Source organism: Phoenix dactylifera, chromosome 12 (assembly GCF_051530095.1).
Source record: "Phoenix dactylifera cultivar Ajwa chromosome 12, Ajwa_hap1_PhDact_Kaust_v1.1, whole genome shotgun sequence".
Classification (NCBI taxonomy): Eukaryota; Viridiplantae; Streptophyta; class Magnoliopsida; order Arecales; family Arecaceae; genus Phoenix; species Phoenix dactylifera.
The window spans coordinates 26,813,496-26,835,623 of record NC_143201.1 but is presented as its reverse complement, the minus strand read 5'-3'; the positions used below and the strand labels follow the sequence as shown (position 1 = coordinate 26,835,623).

Here is a 22,128-nt window from a genome sequence, read left to right as displayed (position 1 = left end):
AGCTCACGTTATCCCAAGATTTCCATCAATCGTTTATCCGTCAATGATGATATGATAATCCTGCGATGGTGAGGTATTACCTAATAATTGTAATTCCTGGAGAGTCAGTTTGGGGGATCGTCAGAGTAACTCATGTCGTTTAGAAGGAACATTGAAGAAGAAAATGAAGGAGATGGAAGAAATTAAAGAAAGTAATGGTCTTTTTTTTACTTAAGTCTGTCTTTTATCTAATCTTTAAGAGCGATTCTAGTAAAATTAAGGAGCTTTTCTGTGGGCCCAAATCGATGTTATTTTGACCGAAGTGAACAACATATTAACTATCTCTCAAATTTGCCATTTTCTATATTTGATTTGAGAGAACGGGAACTTGCTTTATAGCTCGAGGAGGATATTCCTCAGTTGTTACCTCCCCTAAAACACACACAAAGCATACAAGAACCAATGGGGCTTGATGGTTAGCATACTAGTTATTTTGATTTATGCGTCTCCCCAGACATTTTAATTGAAACGTGCAATGTCATAACATAACATTTATGTTACTCTCGTCAAGATCTAAAAGGCTGATTATCTTTCTAGCACAGCAGTTAATCTTCCTTAAGCATACAAATTTATAGAAATAAACTTCAATGTTAAATTTTAAAATCAACAACAATGTTGTTAGTCTCATCATGCATAAATTATAAATTAATAGCCATGCTAATACAGCTAACATGACGTCCATTATGAACCAAAAACTGATTGCAGCGAACTGGCCCACCTGACCATTAAAAAAACTGCCACATCATCACTTTAAATTTTTCTTAGTAAATTAGATTTATTATACTGTTTTAGGATAGATATATCCAAAAAAAACCAGCATCTTAGGTTTGAGGTCAAGAAGTTTCCAAATTTAATAGGTGGGGCGAGAAGTCAGTCCAAAACAAATAGTTAGAAACCTAAACAAAAAAAGGAAATTAATGAGAAAATTAATTAAAGCATGCAAGACCAAAAAGGAGAAGCTTTTTGTACTAACCGCCCCCAAAAAAAAACAAAGGGCAAAACACACTCTTCACGCCCAGCCATGTATTTTTTTTACTTTATTTTGTCCGGCATACGTAAACCGGTGGAACAAAAAAGACAGAGACTTCCACGCCCTTCACGCCCTGCACTTGTATTTTTTCCACTTCATTTTGTCCTGCATACATAAATCAATGGAGATGGTATTTGAAGGGGTGTTAATTGCGAAGGATATTTGGAAAAGGACGAGAGGTAGGGGCTGTGTTGGAGTTCACTATTTTTAGTAGTCTCTTGTTTTCTTTAGCGTATACTGTTTTGTATAGTGGCAGAAGATAGCAGCAGGAGAGCAAGAAGGGGTTGGGAGAGAGAGAGAGAGAGAGTGCTGAAACGAGTGCCGCAGGACGGCTTGGTGGAAAAGCTTCCCCTTCGTGGGCAGAGGAATCGGCGAATCATGGGAGGATGCGAGGCCGGGCCCCGTGGGTTTCTATCTCGTAATACCCAGAGGTACGAACGAAAGCCCGCTCCTTTTCCCTGTTTCCGCCATGATTTCCCCCGCTGGAATCTGTAGTCCGTGAGGAATTCTTTTTATCTTTCGCTGAATTTAGGGGAAAAATCGATCTTTTAAGGGGTTTTCTTTTTCTTTTTCTTGTTTTCGTCGGCTTTCCCCATCTTGGTATTTATAAAGGAGAAATATTTGTTGTTTTTGCCTTCTTGAACAGTACATTGGAGTCTGGCGCCCTCGAAGAATGCGGGTTTTTTCGCAGATTTTTGGATAAAAAACCCATATTTCTTGGTTTTTTTTTTGTTCTTTTTCCTGGCTTTAGTCGGCTTTCCCTATCCTGGAATCGTTAAAGGAGGGGTTTTTCTTATGTAGTAGTCTGGGATGCGGGATTTTATTTGGATTTGGGGAGAAATAGGGTTATATTTCTTGTTGGGGATTTGTCATTTGGGTTCTTGAAAGGAAGGAGCGTAGGGATGTGGGCCTTCGTTTGAGGGAGGTAAGAGTACTGGATTTCATGCCGTTTTGTCGGAAATAGGCCTTTGATTTGTTTCTTTCGGTGCTGGGGTGTCAAAATAGGGATCTTGGTGAAGAGGGGCCATATCTAAATCTACCCTTACCTCCTCTTTCGACGGTTATTCTTCACAGAGGAGGTAGCAATGGGGCTGTAGTCTTCTCGTTTTAGCTGTTTTCATGCTATTGCTATTGCTCTTGTTCTTGCTCTTGGATTCTGGTTTGCGTGTTAGTTTTGCATAGAGATACGGTTTTGTTCTCAAGATTTTCTTTGGGAGAAGAAATGTTAGAAAAGGGACTGGCATGGAACTTCACTGCTACTTATATAAAGAATATATTATCAGATTTTGTTGTTAAACCTGGGAATTAATCTGTTAAATCTTTGATTTGATGTTGCTTGTGATCTTTTTTCTCCAAGATTTTGCTTTGAGGATTCTTGATTGTTACCAGAAGTTAAAGGTCGGATTTTTCGTGTGGTTTCTACTCTTTTGTTTGAGAATCTTCACGAGGGTGAACTGCATGAAGCCTGTGCCTCGAATCTCTGGAATTTTGAAGTAAGATGTCCCTGCTTGCATTTATATGCTGGTATTAACTAAAACTTGTAACGATGCTATTTCCATTTGGTTTTTGCCTTCCACTCTTCTCTTAATTTCTCATGAGTGCATTTCCTTTGATGTTTTCTCCCATTTATTCTCAGAAGGAACGTCTGGTTGGACCTGGGTTCTTTTAAACCTAAAATTTTTTAGGTAAATTTCTTCTTATAAATCTTCATGCTTATGTATGTATTATAGCACTGTTCTGTTTATAGTCCTTGTTTAATTCTTGGCTGGAAAGAAAATATAAAATAATAACTGTGCTCTCTTAACATATTTTGTTCACCATAAGCAAACGGAAAATTTCTAATGTCTGTTCGATCACATGAAATTCAGGGTGAGACATTAAGTTATATGATTCGGTATGGTTCCATTTGGGTAGCACTTTGCAGGAGCTGGACGTGAATATGTTGGTGGGGACATGCTCCGGGCAAGTGAAGCTGATATTACTGCTCTTCTTCTGGTCTTGGTTGTGCTCCCTTTGGTCACTTACATTTTACTTGGAATATGGAACGAGACTTCGAAAAAGAAGGCCAGGATAAGTATGCTTGCTCAGCTTGCTGCTGAGGAAGCTCTCAGAGTTGAAGCAATGGCAACTGCTGATGTTATACCAGCTGGTTCTTCTTTAAAAACTGGCTTCCATGAGTGTGCCAGATGCTTTGCTCCTGCTACAACTCGCTGCTCCAGATGCAAGTCTGTCAGATACTGGTATAGTGTTTAATATCATTTTCTTTTCTTTTTCCTTTGTCCGCATTATTAAGTAGGCCATTTTATTTGTAAACTTATTCTTCAATGATCTATGGGCTTTCTGCACAATCATCAGTTTGCACATGATAAAATATTGAAATCATGCATTAACTTTCCTCGTAACTTAGCTTTCTTTAGCTTGCTGAGTCAACCTTTTTTCCCCTTATTATTCACAACAGTTGCAAGAAAGCAGAGGACATAGTTGCTGGAAGTATTTGTTTGTTCATGGAATTGTTCAGAAAACTCTTTAATTAAAAGTTTTTTCTGACGACCATTAAAATAAGGAGGCTGCTTCTGGTACAAAAATGATTATTGAATTAATCTTTCGAAGGAAAAATATATGATCATGACTTATGTTTTACCTGGGAGGCCAAATTTTGGATAACTAAATATCTTATCCTATTAGTTTAAACCATGGGAAAGGAAAGCTAGAATTTTTTTTCTTATTAATTTTAATATGGTTTTTGGCATAGCCTATCATAACCCTTCCTCTAGAATAAGCAAAAAGAAAAAAAAAGGATATGATAATAAGCCTAATTGGAGTCATCTCTAGTTTGTGATTTAGAGGGTTTTAGATGCATAAAAGATTGGATCGACAAAAAAATGTACTTCTTACATTATATCTGCAATCATAAGGGTTTTATGGAGCTTATTCAGGAGATATATCGTTTTGCTAAGTATAAAACCTTGTCCTTTTCATCTCTTGAATGGAATTTATGCTATCAATCTGGTGGTTTTCATCCATATGAGTTATTGAAAGATAAGTTAGGAAACCCATAGATTATATTCTTCATTAGAGCGTTATTTTTAGAATTCATGTTGATTATTGTGCAAATTGAAAATCTCACAAAAACCAAAGCACATTTTGGATGAAAAGTTTTTGTTCAGGTGGCCATATTTGACCTGTTTTAGACTAAACATTTTGGATTCAATTGACACAAGAGCATTTGATTTTGATTTGAATAAAATAAATCCCAACATACAGTTTTTAGGGCAGATCAAATGAACAGCACAAAAGATTGAACATGTTGACAAGGTGTGTGATACAGAGTTGAAGTATCGTTTATCATGCAGATTAAATAAGGCTACGAAACCACAGTTAAAATTTGGAGACTAGATTTTTTTCCTTCCTCCACCAGTACTGTACTTTATGGGCAAAATTACACTCTACATTGATAGTGAGGGAATCATCAAGCTTATCTCTTGTGTGAGTCGGTAGAAAGGTGGTCTTCAATGAGAACATTCCTCTGGTTGGCTATGTTTGAGTTGGATTTGCTTTGCTTACTTTAAGCTTAGAACAATGGTGCCTGACCTGCGGCATGGAGGGTGTCTGCATGCAATTTCTGCATTATTTTAATACCTGATGGATGGTTGGTCTTGTTGGCATTTTTACAAATAAATTTGATTGGAACTTCTCTCTAACATCATTTCATAAATATATCGTGTGACAAGATGGCATCTATAAATCTGTTTTAATTGTTCATACCATATTCTCTTATGAAAAATTAATCGAACACTGGAATGAGGTAGTTTGTTAATGCATTACTGGTGTCTGGCATTTATCATCTTAAGATCGAACTTGCTGCTATACTCAGCAAATTACGTGCAAAACTAATATCATCTTTCTTTGTAGACTTAAGATAGTCAAGATTTGCTTGATGTAGTTAAAGATGAGGATCGTACTTACAATCACTATGAATAATGTTAATTGGTAAAATATTTTTATAACAACATTCAAATTTTGGGCCCTGTTAACTAAGGTCCGCAATCTCTCGGTACTAGATACCGTATCAGTATCTTATCGGTTCGGTTCGGTATGGTACGATACGGTAGGATATACCTCTGTGCTGAAATAGCTATTTTACCCATTTTCTCAATTTTCATCTTGACATCTTTCAGTACGGACCGGTACATACCTCGGTACGCCCTCGGTATGAATCAGTACGCTTCGGTATGGGGCTTATACCAACTTGAATGTGTGTTTTGTACCGATTTTCTTCCGGTATGGTACCGGACGGTACGGGATGGTACGTCAGACCTTGCTCTTAACTGGTTTTCATTGTTTTTAGTTTTTCTACAGAGGAGTCCAAATACGCTTGTTCTCTCTCTCCCTGCGAGAAACCAATTACACTTTGTTATTTAAAGAGAAAAGGGTTGGCATCTTCTTCTGAATATCTATAATTTTCTAGATGTGTAGGAAAAGATGAGGATTGTACTTACAATCACTATGAATAATGTTAACTAATGACAATATTTTTATAACAAAATTCAAACTTATAGCCCTCATACCTGGTCTTCATTGTTTTCAGTTGTTATAATGAAGAAAGCAAATACACTTGTTATTTAAAGAGAAAAGGGTTGTCATCTTATTCCCCTAAACCCTTGGCTGTAACTTTATTTTAATTTATAATGCAGAGATTTTTTCCTCCTCGCATCTTCAAATGTTAGCTCATCACATTTTGCAGTTCTGGAAAGTGTCAAATAATACACTGGAGGCTGGGGCACAAGCAAGAATGTCAGCAATGGCAAGATACCAGCTCCAATGATTCTGGTGACCTTTCTCTTACAGAAGCACTTCAACAGAATTCTCATTTTGATGGCCTCAAATCATCAGTCCTTGGAAGTGATTTTGAAGAGTCCCTTCATGGTGATCTTCTTGGTAATGTATCGAGTGATCCTTGTGTTATGAAAATTGATGCATCTCAAGAACCAGCTGCAGGAAGAAAGCTGTCAGACAAGCGAGCCCTTAATAGAACAAAAAGAGTTTTATTTAAAAGTGATGAAAGTGCTGCATGTGCATATGATGAAACCATTAGCTGTAACACAGATGCTCAAATTGTATGTTCAAGCTTGTTGTCTGCAGAGTTTTCATCAAAAGATGCTCCTCTGGGACATAAGGTTCTTGCCATTTATGCTGGTTTCTATAATATGTGCTTCACTGATTTGTAAACTATAAGTGATTTTTTGTTGCATCGTCTAACTACCAATGTTTAACCTTGATGGTTTCAGTTGGGAAGTGGGAACTTCATGCCTGATGATGAAACTCATAGGATTCAGGACACCAGCAGTTCATCCAATGTCAAAAATACTTTGCATCAGTCTCATAAATTAACAGAGGAAACTAGAACTGGACATAAGACAAGCAGCTCTCCTGGAATATCAACCTCGTCCCATGTGGAGAGAAATAGGATAAATGGATGTGGCATTGATGCTAAGGCCACTTCAGAGAAAGTTGAGTGTTATGAAGGTGGATTGTCTTCTGCTAGGGCACCAGCCGACTTGAGCTATTCAGCTGAAAAGGTTTCAGCTAAAGGAAGCATTGTTTTTAAAAAACCTCCATACACTTTGGGGCACACAACTTCTTTATCGCAAAAATCGGCTGAGAAAGCATCAAGAGAATACCCATCTCAAGCAATAGAAAGGCATGCCTACATGGAAAATGAATCTAGTAAGTTACTTAAAACTTGTTTAGTGATCTGTGATGGCAATTTCTTGGATTTAGTTGCCTGCTGTTCAATTATGTTCTTTTATTCTTCTTCTTAGTATTTTTTTAATCTGTGCAGGATGTCCTCAAACAAATGTTTCACGGGGTCATGATGGGATCTCCAACATGGAAGAGGCAAAGGTGGCAGGATCAAAGAAACACTTAAAAGTTCTCAAACAGAATCTTGTGAGTTTGATAAATGACAATAAGAAAAATAAGGTGATGGTTTTTCTTGAAATGCCATATTTCTTTTCCAATTGTGGACAATTAAGATCATAGTTTTCTTCTTTGAAGGCAATAACTAAATGCTTTGCATTTCACATTCTGCAATTTTAGGTGTGTCAGCTGTTGTTTCCTTATGAGGATCTTGTGAAGTTTTTTCATTGCAAAGTCGGGGGCATATCTCCCAGGGGGCTTCTTAATTGTGGAAACAGGTACCACATAAATAGTTACTTTTTATTTGGATGATGGCTTTTCCCTAGAGATGTGAAAAGCAGAGGCTGTAGCATATTTAGATATTTACTACGCATAATGGTATATTGGTGTTAGAACACATTACTAAGAGGCAAGACGTCCTGTGTAACAGCTGAGGTAATTTTTGTTTATTCTTCATGCCCAGAGATTGTTGTATTCATTTCATAAGGATTGCTTGTGAGCAATTTCCATATTGTGGGAACATAGTTCTTCTCTCATGTATCAACTTATCCTGTCTAAGCTTCAACAAGCTTTTGGAATCCATTTACTTTTTCTGATTCCAGGGAAAGAATGATTCATTCTTTAATATCTGATTCCAAAGAATGATTCTTGAGACCTTTTTGCAATAATTATAAGAAATATCATCTTTATAAAGCATACATTCCTTTCTAGAAGGTAGTTTGTATGTAATTTTGCTACAATGCGAAGATTGATATTTGTCTCATCTACCAACTTAAACTATAACATTAAACTTGGGGAAGCCTTTGGAAGCTGATTTGGGAATCTGTACAACTCCAAAGCAGGTAGATGGTGGTCCCCATTTTCACTTTATGTTTTCAGAGAATTACTTTCAAGATTTTCTATATACGGCTTTTTGCAAAGAGGACAAGACATTCTATGAATCAACGACATGGAAAAACTATAAACCAAGAAATCTCGAACTGGGCTGTACCGCTCGGTTCAGGCTGAACCGAACCGACCCGGTCAGAGTTCCGGCCCCGTAGTACAAGAGCGAACCGGACAACCGATCGGTTCGCACCACGTTCGGTTAGTTTGCCACAGCGCGCGCTGTGGCATTTTTGGCGATCGGTTTGGGGCCGGTTGGGTCCGGTCCGAACCGGGACCAAACCGGACCGGGCGCCGACCGGTACGGCACCCGGTACTGGTTCGGCAATCCTTGCTATAAACTGAAAATGAAACTAAGGATGTCTTGGTTTAGACAAGTGGGACACATTTATATGGTTGATGATTTAATATTTAGAAACAGTGTTAATAAAACCCTCATGGTTTATTTGACGCGAGAACAATCCTTATTTTATAAGGAAGCCATGCATTGAAGATCTCTGTTATGCACTTCTATTTTTTTTCCAGGACCTCCCTTAATGTATTCAGATGCTTTTCAACAACTTTTATGCAATTTAGGATTATCTAAATGATGATATATCCTTTCGTCCAACTTCACTCCTCTGGATTGCAAGAATTTCTGTATTCTAAAGTATCAAATTCTACCTTACCTCAGGAGTGCAGATTGTGAGACCATTATACAATAGATGAATCATAAAAGTTCTTTTAAGTTCTTATGTAACATTTCAGTATCTGATCTTCATAACCTGTTTCATGCAGTTGCTATGCTAATGCTGTCCTGCAATGTCTGACCTACACAAAACCTCTCATGGTGTACTTGCTTCAGAGGCCGCATTCAAGAACCTGTACTACTCAGACTCTTGCTCTCATTCTTCTAAAATAAAATCCACAAAAGCTAGATCACTTAATCTGGATGGTTAGTCTAATTTTCATTTTATCATTCTATGTATGTTAGGCCGGGTCAAAGATTGGTGCCTCATGTGTGAACTTGAGCAGCATGTTTCTATGTTGCGGGAAGGTGGAGGCCCTTCGTCTCCCAGTAGGATCCTTTCAAACATGAGGAATATTGGCTGTCGTATGGGTGGTGGTAACCAAGAAGATGCACATGAATTTCTAAGGTGTAATATGTGAATGTGGCACTTTCTCATGCTCAGTTCATTAGTTTGACAACTTCCTTGCATTTAGGTTTACTTTTGAAGTCCATTTAACTCTGTTGCTGCAGAAAAAAATGTTTAAAATATCTTACTTACATATGCCATGTTTTTTCATTCATGCTTCCTTATACGAAATACAACCAGGCTTCTAGTTATGTCTATGCAATCTACATGCCTTGAGGAATTTGGTGGTGAGAAGCAAGTAGATCCAAAATTGCAAGAGACAACACTAGTACAACAGATTTTTGGCGGTCGGCTCAAGTCGAAGGTTAATATCTAAGTTTGACTTTTTTTGCAATATTCATGCTGTTTAGGTTGATAGTTTATCATATTATAATCACAATTTGTCACTGTACTAATTGATTTACCTGATTGAAACAAGGTTAAGTGCTTGAGGTGCCATATAGAGTCTGAAAGATATGAAAATATTATGGATCTTACACTGGAGATACATGGTTGGGTTGAATCTTTGGAAGATGCACTCACACAATTTACAGCTCCTGAGGATTTAGATGGAGAGAACATGTACAGATGTGGAAGGTTTGGTGATTCTCCTTTTTTTCGTCATCTAAGTATAACACCCCCTTTCATTTTTTGTGTCAGTTTGATCTTACCTTTGCTTTTGATGCATAGGTGTTCTGCATATGTTAACGCCAGAAAGCAGTTGACCATACATGAGGTGCCAAACATCTTAACAATAGTTCTGAAGAGGTTCCAGGTAATCAATTAATTGATTTCTGGTTTTACTTTTGTAGGACGTTACATTGTGCTAAACATAAGAAGTGATCATTTTATGTCATTCCTTTCACTTTCATTATTCAGATATAAGCCTTATAGATTTGTTACCACAATTTCATCAATTTCGGAAAATACACTATGCTGTATGATGCCGTCACTGCAAAATTTACTGTTATTGTCAAGATTTTTGTGTGTTATTAGTAGAAACATATAAAGCAAGGCTACAGGAGTGTTGCTTGTTATAGAGTTTCCAGTTTTCTGAGCTCTAATAAGGAGTGCATGTACAAACATATATATACATTAAAAGAATGAGGAAAGGGTGGCAGGCTGGTTGCATCAAATTAACACTTGGATGGAAAATTGATTAGATTTCATTAAAACCTTATCATATGGTGACTATGAGTATAGACAATTTTCGAAAGAAACTTCTGTTGAAAAGATAATGCTAAGTTGTCAACTACCATTCCTTTATCTATCCTAAGCAGTCTTATCTCTTCTCAAATTCTCTCTCCAAATGTATTCTAGTTGATATGATAAATTCTTTTTTTTCTTTAAACATGCATTCACACGTACCTGTATACCAGTACATATGCATATACATATAACTAAATCCACGCAAGCTTGTAAAAAGACTCCTAAAAATTTGATGTTTGTTACAAGTGAGCTTACTGGCCTTTGAGAAGAATAGCACCATTTCCGGTATGAGCAAATCCAAATCAACACCAAATTCAAAACAAGTGATAAAAAATTTGATATCAAAAAGAGAAGGTGCATTGTCATTTTGCAAGCAAAATGTTGTTTGGTACATGGTATGTCGTACCGTACCATACCGGATGGTACCGAACGTACCATACCTATTCGGTACCGGTACAGGTTGTGTACCGATCTTTGGTATGCCAAAAAAACTCCGTACCATACCGTACTGATTATATGCTAGTGTGGCATTGATACTATGTTAGTGTGGCATTGGTACAGGGTCCGGTACCAGTATGGCAAACTTTGGTTTACATTTGATTTCTTAACATAGATTGATTCAAAATAACGTGATCGTTATAGCTCTGATGGTCGAGAACCATAACATGGTGGGCATTATTGTAGGTAGATCAGGGTGGATTTAGATGGATCCTATCTTTTAGTTCAGTTAATCCTATAGTTTGGTTCTCTATGGTCATCCCTCTACTGCCATTAGATGCTTCTCAATCCCAAACCAAGGATTGCCAGCCATGCTGAATCGACCAGTTTGGGTCATACCAAATAGGCGCCTGCTTGTGGCGTATCCAACTTTACTGGCCGGTTACTGGCATGGTTCAGCACATCTCTTTGAAATGGTAAGTTCTTTCCCTCCTGATAGCTTCGAAACCCTCACCTCCCCTCTCTCCTCGGCTTTGAAATCGTAAGTCCTCCGACTTCTCTCTCTCCCTCCAATCCCTCCCCAAAGCCGATCTCCTGTCCTTCCATTGCATCCTCCCTATTCCCATCCAGTTCCTCTTGATTCAAGCCCTAATCATCTGTTCTGGCAAAATTCTAGGGTTTTTGGGGTGCTTGGAGTTGGACGATGGCCCCAATCCTCCATGGATGATTATGGCGACACCGACATTGGTAGTAATGAGTCCACTCTCTCTCTCCCCCCTCCCTCTCCATGTGGTTCTGGTATGTTGCGGTTCGGTATGGTATGAATCGGTATTGTACCATACTGTTTGCCAGTCAGCATGCCTATTGGTACCAATTTTGCAATCCTTGTTCCAAATATTTGACTGTTGTCTTCAATATAGTTGCACCGGATCAGTTATACCACAAGAAGGCTTGTTTGCTTTGGTAGGTTAAATTTATGCTCTAGCCTTTTTTCTTCTCCATGTCGTAACTTGTACGGCCTACAAAAATTCAGATGCATATTATCGAATATCTCTTTGTTTACAAATATAAAAACAAAAACATGAATCATAATCCACAATATGCACATTTAATGATATTAAATGGATATAGAGGCTTGACTCTCTCTATACAGGAAACTCAAACCATGAAATTGAAACTGAATAGCAGATTGGTATCTTATGAATATCAAATTGACCTACTCCTTTGAGAATAATTATATATAGGTATCATTAATTATATAAGGTCAAACATGGTATATTTGTAGCTGAGAAATGCTCTGTTTGGTTAGTTCTAGACCTGTATGTGATGCGTAACCATCTCTAGACCTGTACCTAAATGGTTAAAAAGTTGAGGCATATCATGATATCCAATATTTAATGTCATGTAAGTATTATGATATCATGGGACGCATCACATACTTCACCAAAACATCAGACACATCACTTATATATGTATTCAAAGCCATCAATTGGCATAAATATGCTGTTAAAGATTCATGATGATTTGGGTGAGATCAAAGCACTTGTCAAGAAAGCAATTGAAGCAAATCAGTGGATTAGGGAATTTTCGAAGAACATGGTAGAGCAACAACGGCAATTTGGTGAAGGCTGGAGAAATATCGAGTAGATGCTCAAGGAAGCCATTGAAATTGTTATTGAGAGGAAGATTGACAATACTATATTTCAGGCTTCTCGAATATACATCATCAACATTCGTGGAGGCAAGATGGATGCAATGAAATCAAGATGGTGGTACAATTTGTGGCAAGCATTACCCTAACATGGAAATGGAAACAATCCCATTTAATTGCTAGAGGAAGTCAGTTGGCCTCCTGCATTAAAGTGCAAAGATCAACCTTAAGGATAAGGTTGTTATAAGAGAGTGTAATGTTATGTACTTATTTATCAGATGGTAGTAGATTAAAATTATCATTAGATTTATGGGCTGGTGGTTTGTCATTTAGTTAGATGTTGTTATTTTAGATGTGTTCTTGTGCATTGGGTTTCTAAAAGGTAATTACTGATGTAAAGCATATATGTTGTTTACTTGTTATTAGTGGGACGAGAATTCAATTTATGTTGTGTTCTTCTGAAGAATTAGGATTGAACGAGATCTGCGGAGGTTGGGTCCCCTTCAAATGAATCTTTTTTTATCGCTTTTTTCTATTTCAGCATTCTATGTGGATTAAGGATGTGAAATTTCATTAATATTATTATTTTGTTGTTTTAAAATATATTTAGTGATTGTATTTTCATGAACAACTAATTCTTCCAAATAAATATATTCTTCATATAAAAGAGCAAATAAAATTATATCCAAAAGTGATCACAATATTTTGGTCCTGTTAATTCGATTCTAGCGATCCATAGCTCTTGAACGTAATTAACTTAATCCTAACTAGAAGAATTGATGGTGAGCTCGATCCAAGGGAAGTCCTACTTTAACCTTTCTATTGACGGTTTTCTTTCCCATCACAATGAAGCCAAGAAAAATCAAATCCATAGCAACAAGAAATGGACTCAAAAAGTCCCTTTGCTCATCCTCCTCCCGCAACAATTAGTGTTTCCTCTAGGGTTCATGACCTCCTAGTACGTTAGGCTAGAGGAGCTCAATTGGCTCAGCTATAGAGTTACACCTCTACAATCTCAAATTGATTGTGTGGTGGAAGGGTGGAGAGATCGGTGGCTAGGATTGTTGGGAAATGAAGAGGCAGATCACCTTGTGATCCAGATCTAGGATTGTTGATCCATTCAATCCTTGCTTCATGAGAAATTCCCTGCCCTCCCCACCCCCCCCACCCCCAAAAAAAAAACAAAGGGAAAAAAAACCCTTGGATTTTAATGAGGATGGTTTGTATCTTGAGAAACAAATCTGCAGTTGTGCCATAATCGTTTGAATGCCATTAAGGTAATGCATAGTAGTAGCTTAGTTATATGGGTCCGCATGAAGAATAAGATTTACGCAATTGCACATCCTATACTATTTGGCATGCCATTCTGATCTTTCCATCCATTCTCCATATCCATTATGCTATATAAGCAAATTGAGAGTTAAGCAATCTATTCCTGTTTGTTTTTTTCGTTAATAATTATATCTAGTTGGTTGCTGTCTATAATATATTCTAAAGGGAAATGGTTAGCCTCACCACCGCGCCCGCGCGCGCCGGGGGGGGGGGGAGGGTTTGTTAGAACTAGGAAAAGAATGGTGATTGTATGGTGCAATGTTTTCAAACCCATATGGGTCAACCAGGTCGACTTGCCTGACTTGCCACCCATTAGCTTTCTTAGTGGGTTCGGTCAAACCAAAACTAGAAATAGGAAAAAAAACAATTCAACCTACCACTAATCTGGATCAATTACTTCGTTGAAATAGCTAGGCTAGACCATTTTGGCTCGTGCTTATTAGATGGAATGGGAAGAAAAACAAAAAATTGATTGTTGGACCGCCCCCAATCTTGCTCTCCACAAAATCTTATTCGTTAGCCTCTTCCCTTCATGCGTGCCTCTTCGCCAAAACTTGTTATTGGATCAGTAGTCATCATCGGAGTCTGAAGCCATAAAGATGTAGTTGTTGCCATGAGGAACAATAAGCCCTAAACCACCATTTGGATCAATCCTAATCTCCTTTTCTCAATCAGTTGTTGTCGCCCACCCATCAACAATGGAAAGTGGAGGAAAGATGCTTTTTGTGGTCATCTTTGCCATTAAGGATGCATCGTTATTATAATCAAGAAGAGCACTAGAGAAAGAAAAAGCCAACAACAAGTTACCCTCGGATGTCACCAAGAAGGGAAAACCTTTATTATTGCTTGGATTTATGACAAGGAAAAGAGAAGAGAACTGGTAAGAAAGAAAGTTGAAGATAGGGAAGAGGGATATGGCTTCGAAAGAGATAAGGGAGATGGAACGCGGAAAAGAAAGGAAAGGGGCGATTAGAGAGATGTTATCTCCCACTTATGGTGGTTGGCCACAATTGAACTACGATCAAACTGGGAATTCAGGACCCGGCCACTGAAATTGTTGAGTTTGGATCCATGGGTTTAGAACACTGGCATGGTGCGTGCATGACTCCCACATTTATCTCTCTTCGTCTTCGCTGTTGCTTTTCAATTCTAATGCAGACATGCATTAGTTTTAAGAGTTTGAATTGATTTTCGGCTCCAATGTCAAGCTTCTCATTCTTATTCCAACACATGATGACAGAGAGATGTTGGTATCAAGTACCTAGGGTCATTTTTAATTTTGAACCGTTTCTTCTGATCTACTTATTTTGTTTGCTAGACCAAGATTGAGAAAGAAAGTCTTTATTTTATTTTATAAATGAGTTTGCACTAGGATGACGGAGTTTTTTTCCCGCTTTCCTATGATACCCTTTAATGTCCTTAAGTCCTCTCAATTTTCTCCTCGTCCATCTCCTTCCATGTTTCTTAAAATCACCCACACCATGTTTCCTTTTGATCAGACAATTGATGGTCATAAATAAGTGTTATGCTACGACTCCCATTTGATCGGTCTCTCTGCATGATGATTTTTGTGGGATTTCGTTATAGAAGACAACTATACCTTATGCCATGAAGTCCCTAAGATATAATGGACTAGAGGATAGTTTTGTAAATGTTTAACCAGGATTAAATGACTATAATCACGGTTTGGGCTGACACCTGCTAATAGTAGGGAATTGCAAGGACATCGATGCAAAAAGAAGAGGAGAAAGAGCATTAACACAAACTGCAAAATTTGAGGGTTGTACATGCAAAAAAAAAAACATTTGCTTTTTTGTTATTAATTTAGTTGGTTAATTGAATCAGATGTGACATTGTTTTGAGCAAAGCCAATCTGCTTTGGATTCATATAGATCATATGTAGGACTTACCATATATGCATTAATAATGTCTGCCGCAAGTAATTTCGACCAACAAACCTTTCTAACTCTTAGATTTATAATGAATCGTCATGACTGTTCAAAAGAATGTTTCTAGTAATCCTTAAATTAAGTTGAGATGTAAACCTTTCCAATTCTGAATCAAATTAGAGTCTCTTCCTAGCTGATGTCGATGGTTTCCCAAGTTAATTGAGAAAATCTGATCTATGCAACCTTCCTATGACTTGAAGTTCAAATTGAAATCCCTTCCTAGCCATGTTAAGAACATTTTTTTTTTATGCAACAAAATATTTCGAATTAATTATTCTGTTTCTTCTAACCAAATACATATTTGCATGTGTGCTTGCATTAGTTAAATTGCAAATTTTTTTCCCTTACGATGACCCAAACTAGAGCTAAAAAACAAATCAGCTATGGATGGCGGTGATATCCATATCTATATTATTTATATTCAGTGAATAAGAATAAAGTTATGTATACTAAATTTGTTTAGTTATTTGTTCAAAATGGATATGGATGTGAATTGGGTATGTACAATATTTTCTAAATGGGTATGGATATGAGTTGGATATAAGTTTGGTTACAATAGGTTTATAAACCAAAAGGCATACATATAAGGCACATGAAATAATTAAAAGTTGAGAACATTAATATTAGCGCTATCCTATAGCAATCCTGCTTTGATCCCTTTGTTTTATAGGGTATAAACTTCGAATAAACATGGACACTTTGAAACTTGAAAGTACTATTAATCCCATATAAAAGTGTTGTTTATTTACGTGTTCATATCATCCTTTAAAAATAATAGTGCATTAATAGTACCAACATTTAAAGTATTGGTATCAGTAGCTATACCAGTACCATACTGGTATAGTACCATTCTGGTACAGTACCATACTGATGCACGATACACCTCTTGGTGTTGGGAGAAAAGAAGGCTGAGAACCATGTGTTGGTACAATATTGGTATGGGGGGTATTCTGGTGTTGGTACCTTAGGGTTGGTATGACATACATGTAACAGTACCTAAATCTTTGAGTGGTGCTATTAGATGGTTTAACAGCATTATTTAATAGATCATATGCATCTTACTATGCTTAATGGGAGAAGTCTCTGACTGAACTTTTTTTTTTTGTTTGTAGCTGAGTGCCCTTCTGTAGCCGAACTTCTTGATAGTTCGAATGCCACAAATCTTCATAGACTTTGAATTTTCATGGACTCCTATCTCTAGGATCTTCTGAAAAATTTAAGATAATGTAGCCTGGTTCCCATGTCTGCCCTTAAATCACATACACAGCACATGTCCATTAATAGTGAGTAATAAAAGTGCATATAAATTTTTAGTAATCTTTAGAGGGGAAATAGCAAAAGGTGGTAACTTACCAAATTTGTTCAACTTGAAAACCAAAGAAAATGGGCAGGAATGGATGGAAAGTTGGCCCCTCCACCTCTGCAGCAGTACAACTGATATAATTTCAAACAAGCCAAAACTTAGAAAAAAGAAAACTCAGAGTGCTTTGGATTCATTGTTGCTTATTATCATTTTTTGACCATTCAGATTATGAAAATCCTCACCTCTTTGCGGGCTATTATTGCAGGAGTTGGATTTTTTTAATTATTGGCAGCTGTTCTCTATTCAAATTAAAGAAAAAAGGGAAAAGGAATGATCCATTGACCTATGTCCTAAATGTTCTCCAAGTCTTTCATTAGACAGGACTTTGCTCCTATTAACCTTCAGATTTTAAAATCCAAAGGAAAGAACTAGAAGAATCTATAACGTCCATGAGATGAGGTGCAAATAGGCAGGAAAGAAGGGGTAGCTTGTTGACGTCGTGGCTGGGAATGCTGAGCAGAATAGAAGGTAATTGTGGATGCGTCATGTGTGCTGCAAGGATGGCTCGAGGTGAGATCTGGAAGTGGGTGACCATGGATGGGGAGCCAGGAAGCAATCCACAGAGAAGAGATCAGCAGTCAGTGGATGCCACTGGCCACTGGGGTTACCTCTGTTTCCATGTCAGAGCGGTGATGTGGCTATGGTGGCTGAGGCATGGAGGGTGAGAGGGCTGGAGGGAAAGAGGGTTAGAGGTGAGTAGGGCTGCAATGCTGCATCTTAGGGAAGATGAAAAGGGATGTAGGAAACTAGAATAGAGACCTGATCTGGTTTCAGGTTTCATGTTTCCACAATTCCTTATGAAATTCGGATATCCGGATTCGCATCCTGAAAAAAAAAAGTGAACTAATAACAGAATTTGAATCCAAAGCGTTTCTAGAAGGCTATCAAAATTTGAATCCTCCTTGGATATCCTTCTAGTTCAGATACAGATCTAGATCCAGGTGGTTTTCATCTGACCTGTTTTCAGCCATACTCGAAGCGGTTATTAAAAAAGAAAAAAAAACTAATACTAGAAATTTTTGTTGTTCAAACTTACAGCTATTTGAGAATTCAAAATCTCTCCATCTGATGGAAGTTATAATGTGATCCCCTTCCATTTTATAAATGGCTGCAAGTGTCTAAAAAATGCTTCTCATATCAAAATTTGTATTGAGAGCAAATTAGATTGAACTTTCCATGATAAAGTAGCATATATTCCTGGAAGCCCAGGAACAGGATATCTACTAAATATGATATTTTTGACTTCTTTAGTTACTCAATGATATAGAATCTGTACAGAGGACGGCTTAGGGAATGTCAACAACAAAAGGTGTTTGTCATTGGATTCTGAACTATACATGATATTAGACACATTTTGATTGCCCATGTAGGATGTAAGCTGACATGTTCTGGATCTTGTAATGCTACCATTATTGTAAGAGTCACATGCATAGCTGAGCCTGGTGTTTCCAAATTTACGTATTCTTTATGCAGGAATTGTGCATTATTATTTTTTGGTTGCTGTTTGTATTTTTACTGCACATTTAATAACGTCAACCTTTTACAAGTCATGCTGACAAATTAGTAATGCTAAATTGTGTATTAAATTGTCTCAAAATAGGTCTCCCATGAAACTTTTATCTAGAGAACTCATCTGAAATTTTGCATAATCTACATTATTGTGGCATTTAACAGTTGCTGTTGTCACCAACTTTTTGATTAGTTCATTGCTGTAATCTTGAATCATAATTTGACCCTTAAAAGCTGACAGATACATATAACAGACAGTGCAGGGCTTATTATGCTTTGGTCTTAGATTATAGTCTTATGTCTAACCTTGCAATATTTTGTTCATTATTTCTTGTAACTGAATGTTTCAGCTTTGAGTAGTTTATATTTGTATGGATCTATCGGCTTTACTATAGTTGCTTTTATGTTTACCACTTAATTTCTTGTATAGTTACTCTGATTGTTGGTTTTGCTTAAATAGACAGGAAACTACGGCAAAATCAATAAATGTGTTACTTTTCCAGACATGCTGGACATGATCCCATTTGTGACTGGGACTGCTGATAATCCTCCCCTGTACATGTTGTATGCTGTTGTTGTACATTTGGATACCCTGAATGCATCATTCTCTGGGCATTATATATCTTATGTCAAAGATCTGCAAGGAACATGGTTCAGAATTGACGATTCTGAGGTAAATTATGGTTTATAGGGATTCTATCTGGCTTTATTGATTGGCAAGGGTGTTGCAATGCATGCATGTGGTATCTGTGACATTATTATCACATCCATATTACATGGGTATATGGTCCTTAAAGTTGCAGCTTGAACTCATTTTCTGGTATCATTGCTTGCACATGCTTGATGCCTAAGGCCACTCTATTCCATAAAGCAAAAGTATCTCTATCTCAGATCCTGTTCTGAGTATATGTATGTGCATCTAGAATTATGACTGCACTATAGTTCTTCAGTGTTGGTGTATTCTGTTTTGCAGTTATGCATCATATAAACACTATACCAACATGCTTCAGGTCATTTGCTGATAATCTTCATGTCATCTTGTATTTAGTAATTGAAATGTGACTATGCTTTATCACTATTTTCAATTTAACTAGTTGATGTGGTCAGGGTAATGTGGGAAACAATGTTTAAATTATAAGGTTTCATTTACCATTGCCATCGTTTTTGAAATTTGCAATGTTTGTCGATGACATTATCAACACTGAAACAGTTGTCCCAGTGGAACACAGCTAGCAGGGCATATTTGTCATATCAATTTACAGAAAAAAACTTAAGAAGTGAAGATATTAAATACTCATAAGTCATAACCTTGTTTTGGTCATTCAATAGCTTAAAATATCATCAACTTGCAGTGGATCGAGGTCCACAGCTCATTTACAGTATCAAGTTGCAATTCTAACGAACATGGCACTTGATCATGGAGAAATACCACGTACTAATTTGACTGAGAGTCTCAAATGCCACCTTCAAACCAATACCTCAACTTTTGGCTGGTTATACCTACAACAGCAATTGAGCATCTCTCAATAAATGGCACTGAAGCACAACTCAGAGCCAAGTGGCACCCGATGTCTTAAATTCAGACGTTTCAGTCCGATACCTCAACTATTGGCTAGTAATATCTATAGCAGTGCCTTTTACGGAGAAGAAAGTCGAGCCTTTTCCTGATAAATGGCACAGATTTTGTGCACAACTCAAAGCTGTGTGATGCTACAAAATGAAAAGACAAACTTCTATATCCATCAATCTTATTTCATCCTCACACAAAGCTGTCAAATTTCCCTGGCTTATGCCAGGGATGTGGATATCTTGGTGTATATCTTGGTAGAAAATCTAAGGACAAACTAAATGCTAGTTGCAGGTAGATAGTCCTGTATTTATTACAGAATCCCAAAAAGTGGAAGTAGGAGAGACAGGAAATGGCTTCATGAGTGGTCCACCAAACGAGTTTCCTTAAGCTGGTTAATTGATTATATCAGTAAACATACACTGCATACTAGTATTTAAAAAATTGATCAAATTTTAACCTGGTCGGAACTCAAGCATTTTTTATCAATCTTTTTCATTAAGCTTGACCTCATATTTTGCTTCTCGTTTTACAAACAGGTGCAGGCTGTACCGCTGAGTCAAGTAATGTCTGAAGGTGCATACATGCTATTCTACTCAAGGTATGTTCTATGAAATCTATCATATTGTATTTGCTCGACACATTCAGCTTATGATTATCTAATATCATCAGGTCTTTTCCGCGTCCACCAAGAGCTTACATTGAGAAAGCACCTTTACAAGATGCAGCATATGCAAAGTGTAACCCTTCAAAAACCCAGAAATCTCCAAAACATGGGCAACAGAAACAAAGTAAAAGCCAATTGACCTCAGGAAATTCAGGATACATGCGAAATGATTTCAGACCAGAGTATAGGGAAGGCATCATCAAAGATCAAACAACTGACTACATGATACAGTCCTCAAGCGGAAATATCCTCCCAACAAGGGGAACATATGGATATTCATTGAACGTGGACTTCTCTGATGCTACATCTAGCGATTGGTCTCTTTTTACAAGCTCTGATGAATCATCCTTCACCACCGAGAGTACCAGAGATTCGTTCAGCACGGTGGATTATGGAGAGAATGCTAACCTTGATCCCATTTCTTCTATATTCAGCCCCTTCTACGTGCCAGAGTATTCCTACAGCAATGGCATTTCATGTACAAAGTTCTCACCTTGTAGGCTGCAGACAAGATTCTTCTCGGAGAGCATGGGTTGTGTTATGGATTCTTCGATGCCAAGTCAATCTCTCGGCGATGTACATAAAGAATCTGGAACAGCTCCTTGCTTTTTCAACTGAGTCTTTTATCTTCGGCAAGCAGCTATAGTCTGTATGGTCGGAACAGGAGCAATCATCCGAAAGATGATTTTGTTCGAACTTCTGGATTTTGTGATCTGTAGCGGTTAGCTTCTATCAGTTCTAGTGGAACCCTTTAGCTGTGGTTGCTCCCAATCTGAGCATTGGCCATGCCTCGTATTTTTTTAATTGAGCGAGGTATGTTCTGATCTTAATGCCATTGTCATGGGCGATGGAGCGAGAGCGTATGTACTTAATGAAGTAAATTGGCTGACATTCTTACTTTCTTTTTTAGAATTTAGATAATGATCTGATATTGGAGTCAATGCATGTTGTTGCATCCATTCTTGCTCCCATCCCGTCATGAGTTTCTTTAACTTTGGCAGTTCCCAGATTTTGAATGGTTGGAAGTCCTATATTTTCCTCCTTACCAGTAAAACATTGGTTAGCTTATTTGCAGTTTCTTCAGATCTTACATTTATTTGTTCTGTAAGTGATTTTGAGATAATTATAATATAGCAAACAAATTCTGTTTGCTTGAGGCATTTGTATCTTTCCATATCAGAGATACTGAACATTTTGCTGATGACGAAAACCATCCTAAAAGCTTGTCAAAGTAGGAAGCTTGTTTTTGGAGTTACGGATCTAGCCTCCTTTTTTTTTTCCTTTTTCTTTTTTTGTTTTGAGATGCTGAACTTGGATGGTGGGGCCTGGTCCAAGAATGAGTCTTGTAATTCTGCACCAAAATTTCTCCGTTCCTGTTGCCTAGACCATAGAGAGATGAGAGCCTAAACTACACGGCTTTGGGTCACTGGACCCACACTATTTGATCAATCGGCT

At 37.5% G+C, this 22,128-nt stretch overlaps 1 pseudogene across 1 annotated transcript; it reads left to right on the top strand.

Annotated features, from left to right (window-relative positions):
* Nucleotides 1-1,121: 1,121 nt before the first annotated feature.
* Nucleotides 1,122-21,614, top strand: LOC103701557 (ubiquitin C-terminal hydrolase 15-like; annotated as a pseudogene). The gene is made up of 15 exons (XR_016398118.1): nucleotides 1,122-2,593; nucleotides 2,706-2,754; nucleotides 2,984-3,309; nucleotides 5,814-6,246; nucleotides 6,358-6,796; nucleotides 6,912-7,051; nucleotides 7,169-7,266; nucleotides 8,651-8,736; nucleotides 8,847-9,009; nucleotides 9,190-9,313; nucleotides 9,428-9,585; nucleotides 9,679-9,763; nucleotides 18,900-19,112; nucleotides 20,546-20,607; nucleotides 20,679-21,614. The product of XR_016398118.1 is annotated as a ubiquitin C-terminal hydrolase 15-like (transcript).
* Nucleotides 21,615-22,128: the final 514 nt, after the last annotated feature.